We start from the raw sequence: 15,603 nt of genomic DNA, 5'->3' as shown, positions 1-15,603 counted from the left end.
AGAGTGCTAGCCTTGAGCAAAAGGAAGCCAGGGACAGTGCTCAGGCCCAGAGTCCAAGCCCCAGGACTGGCCAAAAAAAAAAAAAAGAAGAAAAAAGAAAACTTGAATAAAACCAGTCTTAAGGAAATGACTGGGTTATATTAAAGGGGTGAGGTTCAGTGTTGAGTTGCTTGCCTAGGTCGTGGGAAGCCCTGAAACACAATAAATTTCAAATTCACCAAAAAAAAAAAAAAATTTAAATACCTTGGTATGCTGAACAAAATGTGTGTAAGACCTATGTAATAAAAATATTTTCCACATAGCCCCTCATCCCCTAACCCAAAATCACAGAGCAGGACATGACCAAAAGCAGAACTGAATGCATACCAAAGACTCAGAGGCTTGGGCAGAGGCCTAGGGTCACTAAAGTTGTTCTGATCAGCACCAAGCTACCAAGCAGTAAAAGATAAGCTGCCCTTACTCACACATGCCTTCACCTCCTTCTCCAGGCCCCAGGATGGATATGAAAGTATAAATGAAAACTTGATGCAGACTTGAACAGAGGCCAGGGACCTGGGCAAGGCATGAGTTCTCCAGAGCAGGTTCTAATGGGAGCCATCCACTATGTCCTACCTTGAGCTATAGAGCCAGAACCTCTATTCAGAATTCCAAGCTTCCAGGCTCTACACATTTTATTCTGACACTCTGTGCACTCAGTGCATTTTCTCTTCAAAATGCCTACAAAGGCTGGAAATCATGGAAACCGAAGGCGGCATAAAAACAACCAGGGCTAAGAGCTGAGGTACTTGCCTAGCTTGTGGAAGGCCCTGGAACACAATACCACTAGAACTCACCAAAAAGAAAGTGAAATACTTTTGTATGCCTAATAAAATGTGGCTCACTCCTGTCATGCTAGCTACTCAGGATGCTGAGACCAGAGGATCCAGGTTCAAAGCCAGCTCAGGTAGGAAAGTTAATATGACTGTTATCTCCAATGACCCACTAGAAAACAGAAGTGGTGCTGTGGCTCAGACTAGTCTTCGGCTGAAGACCTTGAGGACAGAACCCAGGCAGAGTTCACAACCCACATTCAGCAAAGAAAAAAATTTTAAATAAGAGTTTAAAAATAAATGTGCAGGCGCCAGCAACCACACAGGCAGATAGTGGTACAGAGTCCCAAATCCGTACTATTTGTGTATCTAGGTAACATTTGCTGGTCACCCATCACAGAAGCAGTTTTCAGAAAACATGTACCTGACCAAAATGTTTCAGATAATTGGGCCATTGACAGCGGTGTTGTTTCCGACTAGAACGTGGGTTGTGCCCCAGATCCAAGAGCTATGAGCTGCCTAACAAATCATGACATTAGCACAGCCCATAAGGCAAGACAGGTCACCAAAGACGACTTTGCTACATCCGAATACATGCTGTCTATGGATGAAAGCAATCTGAGATTTGAAAAGAATAAGTAATCAAGTTAAAAACTGCAAAGCTAAAATTGAACTACTTGGGAGCTATGATCCACAAAAACAACTCATGACTGAAGATCCCTATTATGGAAACGACTCCGACTTCGAGCTGGTCTATCAGCAGTCCCTCCGGTGTTGCAAGGCCTTCCTAGAGAAGGCCGACTAGGGTAGCACTGCCCACAGCCAAGCCTACAACTCACCCACTAGTCCTGTGCATAAGTGTAGAAGCTTTCCTTAGCCCCAGCCCCTGTTGTTTCTTCAGCTGACTTACTCTTAAACATAATTGTAGGTGACAAATTAGTTTTATTTAACCAAGAAGTTAAATGACTTCTCATTTTCTCCTGATTATAAAACAGTGGAACAAGGAAATAGGAAAGAACAAAATACAACCCTGTGAAGTAATAATGACCTGAGCTCAAGAAGACCTGGACAGTGTGGTCTACTTGGCATGTTGCATGACTAGCACTGCCCAGTACACCTGCTTACCTTGTACCTTGCTGACCTGGGCTCTTATAGAGTCACAATAGCTCTACTGATAGCAGCTCCTCTGCTCTCAGAAATGTTTTAACTCAGTTTACTCATAGAGCACACTTGTATGTTTAAGATAGAAGCAAGGAATGGTGGTGACTGTAAATCCAGCACTAGGGAGGATGAGGCAGGAGGATCATAAGTTCAAGGCCAGCCTGGGCTACAACATGCCTCAAATTACAAAAAAAACACAAAATAAGAAGAAGACTGGTGGAATAAATCTTTAGTATTCTTACTACTTGTTGCTTTGTATTTAGTTTATTTCAAGGGGGTCAGCTTATTTGTTCCAATTTGAGCCACTTTGAATTTAAGAATTGAATTCTATATTGGAAGTACACTTGTATGCAAGTAACCTTCAGTCAGTGGAGAGAATGTTTTCCATACACATGCAACTCTAGTGTCCAATCAAAATTGACCAGCCATGAAGTTTTAAAAATTGCAGAGTGCCATTAGGTTGGTGTGCAGTAATGATATGTTTGTAACTATTCTTTCATCAGCATTTAGTAACTTCCAGGCAAACAGGTACCTTTGGTGTACCATCGATTAGCTCACCTCAAATAAGGATATTTCAGAAAATATTATTTTCAAAATAAACAACTATGGAGTTATATAAGATAAAAAGTAAATAAATGTGTGTAAGACATATATGATAAAAAAATGAAAATTATTTTTGCCAATCTTGGAGCTTGAAGTCAGGGTGTAGGCACTGTCCCTGAGCGTCATCTGCTCAAGGGTAGTACTCTACCACTTGAGCCACAGCACCACTTCCTGCTTTTTCTGTGTATATGGTACTGAGGAATCAAACGCAGGGTTTTATGAATGCTAGGGGGACATCCTACCATTAACCCACATTCCCGCCCCCAAAAATCTTTCTGTGCTGGTCAGGGGCTTGAACTCAAGCATGAGCACAGGCTGGTGACATCATGGGTGGCACCTGCAGGGAGGCGTGTGCATCAGCAGCGCCCTGACCCCTGACCCCTGACCCCAACCCCACAAACCTCACCCCGACCCAATCCAACCGCCATGACCCAATCCAACCCCGACCCCTAACCCAGGCCCCCAGGATGGACATGAAAGGAACAGAGGCCAGGGGCTTTGGCAAGGCATGAGTTCTCCAGAGCAGGTTATAATCGGGGCCATCCACACTGTTCTACCTTGGGCTATAGAGCCAGAACCTCTATTCAGGATTCCAAGCTTCCAGGCTCTACACATTTTATCCAGACACTCTTCAAAATGCCTAAAAAGGCTGGAAATCATGAAAACCAAAGGTGGCATAAAAACAACCAGGGCTAAGAGATGAGGTACTTGCCTAGCTTGTGGAGGGCCCTGGAACACAATACCACTGGAACTCACAAAAGTGAAATACTTTTGTATGCCTAATAAAATGTGGCTCACTCCTGTTATCCTACTCAGGAGGATGAGTAGCTAGGTTCAAAGCCAGGTTCAAAGCCAGCTCAGGAAAGAAAGTTCATAACACTTATCTCCAATGACCCACTAGAAAACCAGAAGTGGCGCTGTGGCTCAATTGGTAGAGCAGTAGCGTTCTGCTGAGGAGCTCAAGGACAGCACCAGGCCCAGAGCTCAAGCCCCACAGCCAGCAAAAAAAAAAAATTATTTTAAATAAACAAAAAATAAATGTGTGTAAGAACTATAAATATGATGATAAAATGAAAATCTTTTGTTGTTGTTGTTGTAGCTGTTTTTGCCAGTCATGGAGCTTGAACTCAGGGTCTGGGCACGGTTCCTGAGCTTATTTTGCTGAAGGCTAATACTCTTACCACTAGAGCCACAGCCCTACTTCCTACTTTTTCTGTGTATGTGGTACTGAAGAATAAAACACAGGGTTTCATGACTGCTAGGGGAACACCCTACCACTAAGCCACATTCCCAGCCCCATAAAATCTTTTGGGGCTGGTCCTGGGGCTTGCTTGTATGGGCACTCTACCACTTGAGCCACAGCTCTGCTTCTACTAGAGGTATGTTGTTGTTGCTGATTGGTGATAAAGAGCCTCATGGACTTTCCTACTGCCATCAACAGATCTTGGCCTTCTGAGTACATAGGATTACAGGCATCTGGAAAAAAACATTTTCCACACATTCCCTCCACCCTAAACTCCGTGCCGTATGCAAGACCTGGGTTGTGGTCTATATTCTCCAAACCAAGATTTCTTGAGGTCCACTGAGCCCATCCTACATTGGACTGGACACCTAGATCCAACACCTACCATTCCAATCCTCAGCACTTAGGCCTCTCCTCTGTTGAGTGAGATCAGAGCCATGGATGATAGAAGGAAAAACAAGAAAAAAGCCGTTTAGACCACACTTTCTGCTCCTGCCTTCTGCTACCTCCATCCAGCTCCTAATGAGACAGATCTCACACCAGGCCTGGGGGCAGTGATGGCCCACTGAGACTACCACGGGACATGACTCAGTATAAAGGTGCTTGCCTGGCTGGCAAAGCATGCTCCAAAAACTAGACAAAATACCTTGGTATGCCAAGTAAAATGTGCAATAAACAAGAGAGGCAGGCTGAACTTCACCACACACTTCCACAAATACCCCCAAACCCATTCCCTGAGCCTGCCTAGACGGGAATCACCATCTAAAGTCTCTGCAGTGACTGGGAGCTAGATCCAGAAACATGGTTTGGGCCTGTTATAATGTAAATTATCAGAAAACCACATTTTGAAGGATCAAATCTTGGAGTCTTTATTAGAATGCTAGTAGTCTATAGGCAGCCAATGGTTACAAGAGCCAGCTGCCCACAAATATACTTATCACTGTTAGGGAACAGGCCAGAGAAGAAAGAAAAAACAAAAACTATACTAACAAACCAATTCAGCTACAAGAGCTGATTTGGGACACCATGTTGACCAGAGATAAGCAAAGAGACAGGACACAGGTTGCAAACACGGAGATGTGCGGCATGGTGTAATGGCACCAGTGCTTGTCTGGGCCTAAATAAGGTAAAGTCAGGGGACAGGATAATAGGAAACTCCTAATACCAAGCATTGGACTGACAGGTTCAGTAACCTACAAGGGAAGTGCTCACACCTGTCTCCAGGAATTCAAACACAACCATCCACAGGGGGTCAGAATTCCCTCCCTCCACCATGAAGAAGAGATGCCAGACCCTACAATTCAACATGTGTGTGGCAAAGATGGCGCCAGCCACACCTGACCTCCTTACTTTCAGGGCTTAGGCACCCTGAAGCCACTACAACAAGGGCACAAATGAACAAACAAGAGAGGAAGGCCACACTTCTCCATACACAACCACAAACACCCCACACCCATGTTCTGGGCCTGCATAGACTGAAAGTGCCAGCTAAAAGCTTGACAATGGCCGGGAGCCGGCTCCAGAGGCCTGGTTTGGGGACTGGCCTCACCCAAGCCACTTCAGGAGAAGCAGACCGTATTTCTCCACACTGTCCCTCACCTGTATCCATGCCCTGGGCCTGCATAGACTGAAATTGCCAGCTAAAAGCCACCTACAGAAGCCTGGTGTGGGGACTGGCCTCACCAAAGCCACTTCAGGAAGGACACAAACCAACACAGAGGGGCAGGCATGCAATAAAAACCAACACCCATGCCATGGGACAGACAAGACTGATAGCACTGGCTAAAAGCTCTGCACTGACTGGGAGCCAGCTCCAGAAGACTGGTTTGAGGCCTAGACTCACTGAAGCCAACAGGGAGGCAGGCCACGCTCCTTCACACACCCCACAACCATGTCTGGGCCTGCCAAGACTGAAAGCCAGCTAAATGCTCAGCAGTGACTGGAAGCCAGCTCTGGAGGCCTGGTTTGAGGCCTTAGGCTCGCCGAGGCCACTTCAGGAAGGGCCCAAAGGAGCAAACACAAGAGGCAGGCCACGCTTCTCCACACACTTTCACAGACACCCAACAACTGTGGCCTGGGCCTGCCAAGACTGAAAGCCCCAGCTAAAGGCTGGGCACTAACTGGAAGCTGGATCCAGAGGCCTAGTTTGAGGATTAGCCTCACCAGAGCCACAAACAAGCAAACAGAAGAGACAGGCCACGCTTCTCCGCACACTTTCACAAACACCCCACCATCATGCCCAGGGCCACACCTGGCAGGAAGCTTAGCTAGCTCTGCTTGTCTTCCAGAGTTGCCTCAAGATCAGCACAGTGCACCTGGGTCTGGCCTTCTCCACACACAAGCAGCATCTACACACGGTCAGCATTCCTCCAGGCTTCCCCACACAGAAAAGCTGCTGGTGCCAAATGGGATGGGTGTACAGAAGCCCAGCACAACCACCGACCACATAAGCCAGACCATACCCAAAGCCAAAGATGGAACTCCAAGTGAAAGGAGCTTCTGGCAGGCCTGTTTGTTCCCCCCAGAAGTGACCTAAACCAGTTCAGTGCTCAGGCCACACCCCTTGACTTCTAACTTCCTCCTCCTTGCCCCTTCCCTTTTTTGCTGTGAAGCCCCATAAGCACCTCTACCTTCCTGGCTCTTTCCCTGCCTCTCTCATGCTGGGATGCCCCCATAAGCTTAGCTCCTTGACCTCCTCCATTTTACCCCTACCCTCTCGTACTGTGATGCCCAAATAAGCCCTGCAACTCTACCTTCCTAAATAAGGTCAAGTCAGGGGGCAGGGTAATAGAAAGCTGCTATTCCTAAGCCCTGCACTGGCAGGTTCAGTCACCTATAAAGAAAGTGCTCACACCTGCCTCCAGGAACTCAGGCACAACCATCAGCTGGGGGTCAGACTTCCCTCCCTCCACCATGAAGACTAGATGCCAGACCCTAAAATTAAACATGTCTGTGACCAAGATGGCGCCGGCCAGACCTGACCTCCTTCCTGCGGGGCTTGGGCACCCTAAAGACACCACAGGAAGGGCACAAGTAAGCAAGCAGGGAGGCGGGCCGCGCTCCCCCACACACTGTCACACTTACCCCACACCCGCGCCACACCTGACAGGAGGTTCTGCTTCCTTGGCTGCGCTCAGATCGTCTCCTGGAGTCGCCTCAAGGTCGGCAGGCGCAGTGCTTCCAGGCTGCTCTCCACGGGCCTCGGCTCCGCAGACATCGGCTCTTCTCCCGCCCACATGTGGCTCCGCCGCCGGGCCTCCATTCTCCACGGGCCCGGGGCTCAGGCCTCCTCTGTCCGCAGGCCCGGGTCACCTCCTGTCCTCGGTCCTCAGGCCCGGGGACTCGCTCTCCTCCCTCCCGCGGGCCTGCAGGTCGCTCCTGTGGCAGCTCAGCTGCACGAGGCTCTCCTGGCTGTGGCTTTCCCGCGCCTCTGCTCCCTTTCCTGCGCCTCTCCTCCCTTTCCCCCAGAATTCCTGCCCTCCCAGGGTGGAGGCGGAGGTTCCCGTCCCCTCCACGTGAGGCAGGGCCTCTTCCCATGCTCTACAGGGCCCCCCACCCCGCGACGGAGTAGGGCGGGGCTGTGACGCCATGAGGGGCGGGGCTGTGGAGTTGGCATGGGGAGGGGCCGTGATGCCACCAGGGGCGGGGCCAGGAAGACGAGTGGGGCGGGGCTGTGCGGCCACTGTGGGGCAAGGCGGAGACACTGTCAATGCAGGGATCTCCGTTTGGGGTTAGGACTTTGGACCCTTGACCAATGCAAATGCACTTGTCCACGCCGTCACCATCGCCATTGCCCTCAGGGCCGCATGCTCGGGGCCCGGCACTCACCACGCGGGGCCTCGCCCTCGGACCTGGCCTGGCGCTCAAACCAGGCCTTCACTGTCCTGGCCCAGCTGCTGAGCCCCAGCTCTTCTCAGGCCTACAGTGCGCTTGCATGCACAGGAAGGTAAGGAAGGGACCCAGAGCTCGTGCGTGTGAGGCCGCGCTCCACCCCAGCCAGTGCTCGCTGCCACCCACACGAGTTCAGTGTTCCCGCGTGTGTGTGACGGAAGGGGCTGGTGACGTCACGGGTGGCACGTGCAGGGAGGAGGCGTGTGCATCAGCAACATGCCAGCAGTGCCCTGACCCCTAACACAACCCCACCACCCTCCCTGCCACCCAATCCAACGCAAGACCCAGGCCCCAGGATGGACATGAAAGTATAAATGAAAACTTGACACAGACTTGAACAGAGGCCAGGGGCCTGGGCAAGGCATGAGTTCACCAGAGCAGGTTCTAATGGGAGCCATCCACTATATCCTACCTTGAGCTATAGAGCCAGAACCTCTATTCAGAATTCCAAGCTTCCAGGCTCTATACATTTTATTCTGACACTCTGCATTTTCTCTTCAAAATGCCTACAAAGGCTGGAAATCATGGAAACCAAAGGCGGCATAAAAACAACCAGGGCCAAGAGCTGAGGTACTTGCCTAGCTTGTGGAGGGCCCTTAAACACAATACCACTGGAACTCACCAAAAAGAAAGTGAAATACTTTTGTATACCTAATAAAATGTGGCTCACTCCTGTCATCCTAGCTACTCAGGAGGCTGAGACCAGAGGATCCAGGTTCAAAGCCAGCTCAAGCAGGAAAGTTAATAAGACTGTTATCTCCAATGACCCACCAAAAAACCAGAAGTGGCGCTGTGGCTCAGGTGGTAGAACACTAGTCTTCAGCTGAAGACCGCAAGGACAGAACCCAGGCACAGAGTTCATGCAAGACATTCGGCAAAGAAAAAAATTTTAAATAAATAAAAGTTTAAAAATAAATGTGTGTAAGACCTATATGATAAAAATGAAAATCTTTTTCTTGCCAATCCTGGAGCTTGAAGTCAGGGTCTAGGCACTTTCCCTGAGCTACTTTTGCTCAAGGGTAGTACTCTACCACTTGAGCCACAGCACCACTTCCTGCTTTTTCTGTGTATGTGGTGCTGAGGAATCAAACACAGGGTTTCATGAATGCTAGGGGAGCACCTTACCCCTAACCCACATTTCCACCCCAAAAATTCTTTTTGTGCTGGTCCTGGGGCTTGAACTCAGGCAAGAGCACTCCACCACTTGAGACACAGCTCTGCTTCTACTAGAAGTTTTTTGTTGTTGATGATGATAAAGAGCCTCATGGACTTTCCTACCAGGGCTGGATTCAAACTGCAATCAACAGATTTTGGCCTCCTGAGTAGATAGGATTACAGGCATCTGGAAAAAAACATTTTCCACGCATCCCCTCCACCCTATGCAAGACCTAGACCTATGCAAGACCCTGTGCCCTATGCAAGACCTAGATTGGGTCTATGTTCTCCTAACCAAGATTTCTTGGGGTACACTGAGCCCATCCTACATTGGACTGGACACCTGGATCCAACACCTACCATTGCAACACTCAACACTTAGGCTTCGCCTCTGTTGAGTGGGATCAGAGCCATGGCTGATGGAAGGAAAAATAGGAAAAGGCCATTTAGACCACACTTTCTGCTCCTGCCTTCTGCTACCTCCATCCAGCTCCTAATGAGACAGATCTCACGCCAGGCCTGGGGGCAGTGATGGTCCACTGAGACCACCACGGGACACGACTCAATATAAATGTGCTTGCCTGGCTGGCAAGGAATGCTCCAAAAACTAGACAAAATACCCTGGTATGCCAAGTAAAATATGCAATAAACAAGAGAGGCAGGCTGAACTTCACCACACACTTTCACAAATACCCCCACACCCATGCCCTGTGTCTGCCTAGACTGAAAGCACCATCTAAAGTCTCTGCAGTGACTGGGAGCTGGATCCAATCTTGGAGTCTTTTATTAGAATGCTAGTAGTCTATAGGCAGCCAATTGTTACAATGGCCTGCTGCTGCCCCCAAATATATTTATCACTGTTAGGAAACAGGCCAGAGAGGAAAGAAAAACAAAAACTATACTAACAAACCAATTCAGCTCAAGAGCTGATTTGGGACACCATGTTGACCAGAGATAAGCAAAGAGACAGGACACAGGATGCAAACACGGAGATGTGAGGCATGGTGTAATGGCACCAGTGCTTGTCTGGGCCTAAATAAGGTTAAGTCAGGGAACAGGGTACGAATAGGAAGCTGCATTTCACAAACACTGGACTGACAGGTTCAGTAACCTACAAGGGAAGTGCTCACACATGTCTCCAGGAATTCAGACACAACCATCAATAGGGGGTCAGAATTCCATCCCTCCCTCCACCATGAAGACGAGATGCCAGACCCTACAATTCAACATGCGGCCAAGATGGCACCGGAGAAACCTGACCTCCTTACTTCAGGGCTTAGGCACCCTGAAGCCACTACAGGAAGGGCACAAATGAACAAACAAGAGAGGAAGACTGCACTTCTTCACACACAATCATAAACACCCCACACCCATGTTCTGGGCCTGCATAGACTGAAAGTGCCAGCTAAAAGCTTGACAATGACTGGGAGCTGGCTCCGGAGGCCTGGTTTGCGGACTTGCTTCGCCCAAGCCACTTTAGGAGAAGCAGACCGTATTTCTCCACACTATCCCTCACCGTATCCATGCCCTGCCTGCCTAGAGTGAAAGTACCAACTAAAAGCCAGCTCCAGAAGCCTGGGTTGGGAACTGGCCTCACCAAAGCCACTTCAGGAAGGACACAAACCAACAAAGAGAGGCAGGCAGGCAGGCAATAAAAACCCACACCCATGCCATGGACCTGACAAGACTGAAAGCACCGGCTAAAAGCTCTGCACTGACTGGGAGACAGCTCTGAAAGACTGGTTTGAGGCCTAGCCTCACCAAAGCCCACTTCAAGGACACAAATGAGCAAACACAAGAGGCAGGCCACGCTCCTCCACACACTTTCACAAACACCCCACAACCATGGCCTGGGCATGCCAAAACTGAAAGCCCACTAAATGCTCAGCACTGACTGGAAGCCGGCTCTCGAGGACTTTTTTGAGGCATTAGCCTCACCAAAGCCATTTCACGAAGTGTCCAAAGGAGCAAACAGGAGAGGCAGCCCATGCTACTACACACACATTCACAAGCACCCCACACCCATGCCCGGGGCCACACCAGCCAGGAGGCTCGGCTTAGCTCTGCATGTCTTCTGGAGTTGCCTCAAGGTGAGCTCTGTGCACCTGGGTCCGGCCTTCTCCACAAACAAGCTGCATCTACGCACGGTCAGCGTTCCTCCAGGCTGCCCCATACAGACAAGCAGCTGCTGCCTGATGGGATGAGTATACGGAAGCCCAGGCCCACCACCAAACCACAGTGAGCCTGACCAGTTTTGTAGACCCGAATACCACTAGAGGACCCTCAGAGAAAGGAGCTGCTTCCTAGCATTGTGTCAAATCTGCTTGTTCCTGGCAGAAGCAACCTAAACCAGTCCAGAGCCCAAGCCACACCCCTTGACCTCTCACTTCCTCCCCTTGCCCCTCCACTATTGTTCTGTGATGCCTCATAAGCCCTGCTCCTTCACCTCTCGCTTCCTGTCTCTTGACCCACCTCTTTCATGTTGATGCCGCATAAGCCCCGCCCCTGCAGCTCTCACTTCCACCCCCTTGCCCCCTCCTTTCCCATGCTGTGATACCCCATGAGCCTAGCCCCTTTACCTATAGCTTCAAGACTCTTGCCCCGCCTCTCTCATGCTGTGATGCCGCAAAGCCCCACCCCTGCATCTCAGGCCCCACTCCTCCACGCACTTTCACAGCCACCCAACAACTGTGGCCCGGGCATGCTGAGACTGAAAGCACCTGATAAAAGCTCAGCACTGGAAGCCAGCTCTGGAGGCCTGGTTTGAGACCTAGCCTCACCAAAGCCACTTCAGGAAGGGCACAAACGAGCAAACACGAGAGGCGGGCCTCGTTCCTACACATACTTTCACAAGCACCCCACACCCATGCCCTGGGCCCCACCTGGCAGGAAGCTCGGCTTAGCTCTGCTTGTCTTCCAGAGTTGCCTCAAGGTCAGCTGGATGCACCTGGGTCCGGCCTTCTCCACAAACAGGCCGCATCTGTGCATGGTCAGCGTTCCTCCAGGCTTCCCCACACAGAAAAGCGGCTGCTGCCTGATGGGACGGGTGTACGGAAGCCCAGACCCACCACCAAACCACGCTGAGCCTGACCAGCTTTGTAGGCCAAAACCCAAAGATGGGACCTCACAGAAAGCAGCTGAGTGACTAGCTTGTCCAAGGCAGAATGGATGTAGTGCCAGGACCACGCCCCTTGACCGCTCAATTCCGCCTGGTTTCCCCACCTCTATCATGCTGTAATGCCCAATATGCCCCGCCCCTGTACCTATCACTTCCTGGCCCTTGCCCCTCCCCTCTCCTGCATTGAAGCCCAATAAGCCATGCCCCTTCACCTCTACTTTCCTTGCTTTTGCCCCACCTGTCTCCTGCTGTGACACCCATAAGCTCAACAACATAAGCGACCCCCTGACCATGGCCTGGGCCTGCCAAGACTGAAAGCACCAGCTAACAGCTCTACACTGACTGGAGGCCTGCTTTAGAGGCGTGGTTTGAGGCCTACCCACACCACCTAAGCCACTTCAGGAAGGTCACAAACAAGCAAACAGGAGGGGCAGGCCGCAATTCTCCACACGCTCTCACACCCACCCAACAACCGTGGCCTGGGCCTGCCAAGACTAAAAGCACCAGATAAAAGCTCTGCACTGACTCGAAGTGGGCTCCAGAGGCCTGGTTTGAGGCCTAGCCTCACCAAAGCCACATCAGGAAGGGCACAAACAAGCAAACGGGAGAGGCAGGACGCGCTTCTCCACACACTTTCACAGCCACCCCACACCCAAACCCTGGGCCCCACCTGCCAGGAAGCTTGGCTTCGCTCTGCTTGTCTTCTGGAGTTGCCTCAAAGTCAGCTTGGTGCACCTGGGTAAGGCGTTCACACACAAGCCGCATCTGGGCAGGGTCAGCATTCCTCCAGGCTTCCCCACACATAAAAGCAGATGGTGCCTGATGGGATGGGTGTACAGAGGCCCAGACCCACCACCAAATCACAGTGAGCCTGACCAGCTTGTAGGCCCAAACCCAAAGATGGGGGCTACTGGCAGGACAGCCAGTCCCAGGCAGAACTGACCTATACCAGTCCAGTGCCAAGGCCACGCCCCTTAACAGTCCAGGGGAAACCACAACCTATCCTCACAGCTTCATCCTCACCTATCTAGGTTCTTCCAAGGTATTTCTGAGAGTACAGATGGGCTTTGTCCAAAGCTAGGACCCTTGTCTTAAGCTTTAAATTGTATGCTTACACAAAAGTCCTCAAATGCAGGCCTTCCAGTGAGAGGAAATGGACTTTTTTGCATAATAAGTGGGAGACAAAAGGTGAAGACAAATACATGGGGAAGACAAACCCTAGGACAACAGAAAGGAGGGCATGGGAAAGAGCAGGGCTACTAAACCAAGACACTGGGGAGGATCTTGAGGCCACTCAGACTCTAACCCCTACCCCATACCAAAACACATGTCCTAACCGTAACCATAACCCTACACTCACATGTACCATAATTGTAATACAGCTTCAACCCAACCTTAATCCTACCCCTACCCTAACATGGATCCCCATTGTGCACACTAACTCTAGCCACTACTCACACCCTAACATGCTCCAACCCAAACCCACACCTTAAGCTACTCGCCAACCAGATGCCTCACCCTAAGCCATTCACTAACGAAATCCATACAATTGTGGCCATTCACTAACCAAAACCCATACAATTGTGTACCTAACACATTCATATTGAACACATTGCCTAACTCTCACCCTAGCCCCTTCCTTAACATTTTCTTAATCCTGACCTGTTCCATAACTTGTTTTGTAAACCACTCCATAACACATCTCATAACTCAAACTCATTGCACAAAGTTAATTCTCACCCACTCCCTAACCCTCAACCCTGATCCTAAAATCTTCCCTAACAGGCTCCCTAACCCCATCCTTTGTCTACCACATTCCCTAACCCTAAGCCTGACCCATTCCTCAATCATCATTTACTATCTGTCTGTAATAGTGATCCTAACCCTAACTTAGTCCCTAACACTCACCTGCTCTGTAAGGTTAATGGAAAACCCAACACCTGCCTAATCTATTTCCAAAACATAACTAAATCTTAATGCTGACGCCCACTCTGAGTAGCCCTACAACCACCAGTCCTTATTGACATCAACAACCGACCCCTAACACAGTCATATTGTTAGATATGTGTAAATTATCTGAGAAGCCACATACTTAAGGACCGAATCTTGGAGTGTTTATCAGAGCATTAGCAGTCTGCAGACAGCCAGCTGTTACAAAGGCCTGCAGCCCACACAGATCCTCAACACTGTGGGGACACAGGCCAGAGAGGGAGGAAAGAACAAAAACCATACAGTTATTGAGTGGGTTTAGTCAATGAAAAGTTTCAAGTAAGGCATGGGATTCCTGAGTGGCTTAGGGTATGGATTAGGGTATGGTTACCATAATCAAACTTTAATCCTACCATTAACACTGAGCCCTCTGCCTGAAGGGTAGGTAACCCAAATATCGCCTATCTTGCCAAAGTTCATTTTCAAAAGCATGTGGTTCTAGGCAGCGAGTTGACTCACCAAAAGCAGACGTCCCGTTTTCCCCCTTTCCATCTCGTTCTCCGTCTTCGGAGCACACTGAGGGCCCTGAGTCCTTCGGGCGCCTCTGCTCCTCCCCAGCGCGGGGCGTTGTTCAGCGGCGCTGCCTTCACGGAGGCCGGGACAACCCGCCCCCCCCCCCCCCCCGCCTCGGGCCAGGGCCACCTGCTGTGCGGGCTAGCCCGAAGGGAGAAGAGCTGCGGCCGGCGCTGGAGGCGGAGGAGCACTGGAGGCTGAGGAGCCCGGCTCCGGGCGGCGTCGGCCCAGGGCTTGGCTCAGGGAGTGCCGGGCGGGGTGGAAGAGGCGCGCGCCTGCCGGGCCCAGGGCGGGGAGGGGCGGCGCCCGGCGCCCGGAGACCGCCAGTCCCAGGTCAGTGCACCCTCGCCCCGGGCCGCCCGTCCCTGAGCGGCCGTCGGGTGGGCAGGGCCGGCACCCCGAGCCTGAGCCCCGGAACCGGGAGGACCGGGACTCGGTGCGGCGCACGCCGTCCCACAGGTCCGTGCCCGCGGCTCGGGGCCGCGCGGCCGCAGGGAGCGGGGGCTGGAAGGACGGCGAGGGGAGGGCAGAACTCCCCGGGTCCGGGTGGCGATGTGGGTGGGGGTCGCCCCTTCCAGACCCGAGTCCCCGCGCCGCGCCCGGCGGCGCCCGCAATGCAAAAGCGAGTCATAAAGAAGAAACCAGGGAACACCCGTGGACAACGCGGGAGAAGGCGCGGCGGCTCCGTGTGGACTTCCCACCTGGAGTTCAGAGCCTCGGTGAAACTAAGTTCACTCCACCTCCCCCGGACACCAACCACCGAAAGTTCAAGAACCCTCTAAGGAGGATGAGGCCCTTCCATCCCGGCGCATTCCTTACCTGATGGCTGCTGAAGGAGGACGCCACGCGGTCTCAGGCAGGGGAGGAGAGCTCCTTCCGCTGACCGGCGCCCACGCTCACGGCGCACACACGCGGCGGGACAGAGAGCGAGCCGCCCCCGGGCGAGGCCTTCTGTAGGGCAGGATGGAGAGGTGGGGCCCGGATGTGACCTCGGGGGCGGGGAGGCAACCGCCCCCAGGTGTGCGGGTCACCTAGGTAACTGGGCGGAGACAGTCAGGAGGGGCTTCCATCAGCTCCTGGCCCTCTGGGAGAAGACCTTACAGCTGTGAACTATGCATTGA

This window comes from Perognathus longimembris, chromosome 9 (genome assembly GCF_023159225.1).
Source record: "Perognathus longimembris pacificus isolate PPM17 chromosome 9, ASM2315922v1, whole genome shotgun sequence".
NCBI lineage: Eukaryota > Metazoa > Chordata > Mammalia > Rodentia > Heteromyidae > Perognathus > Perognathus longimembris.
This window is presented reverse-complemented; position numbering follows the sequence as displayed.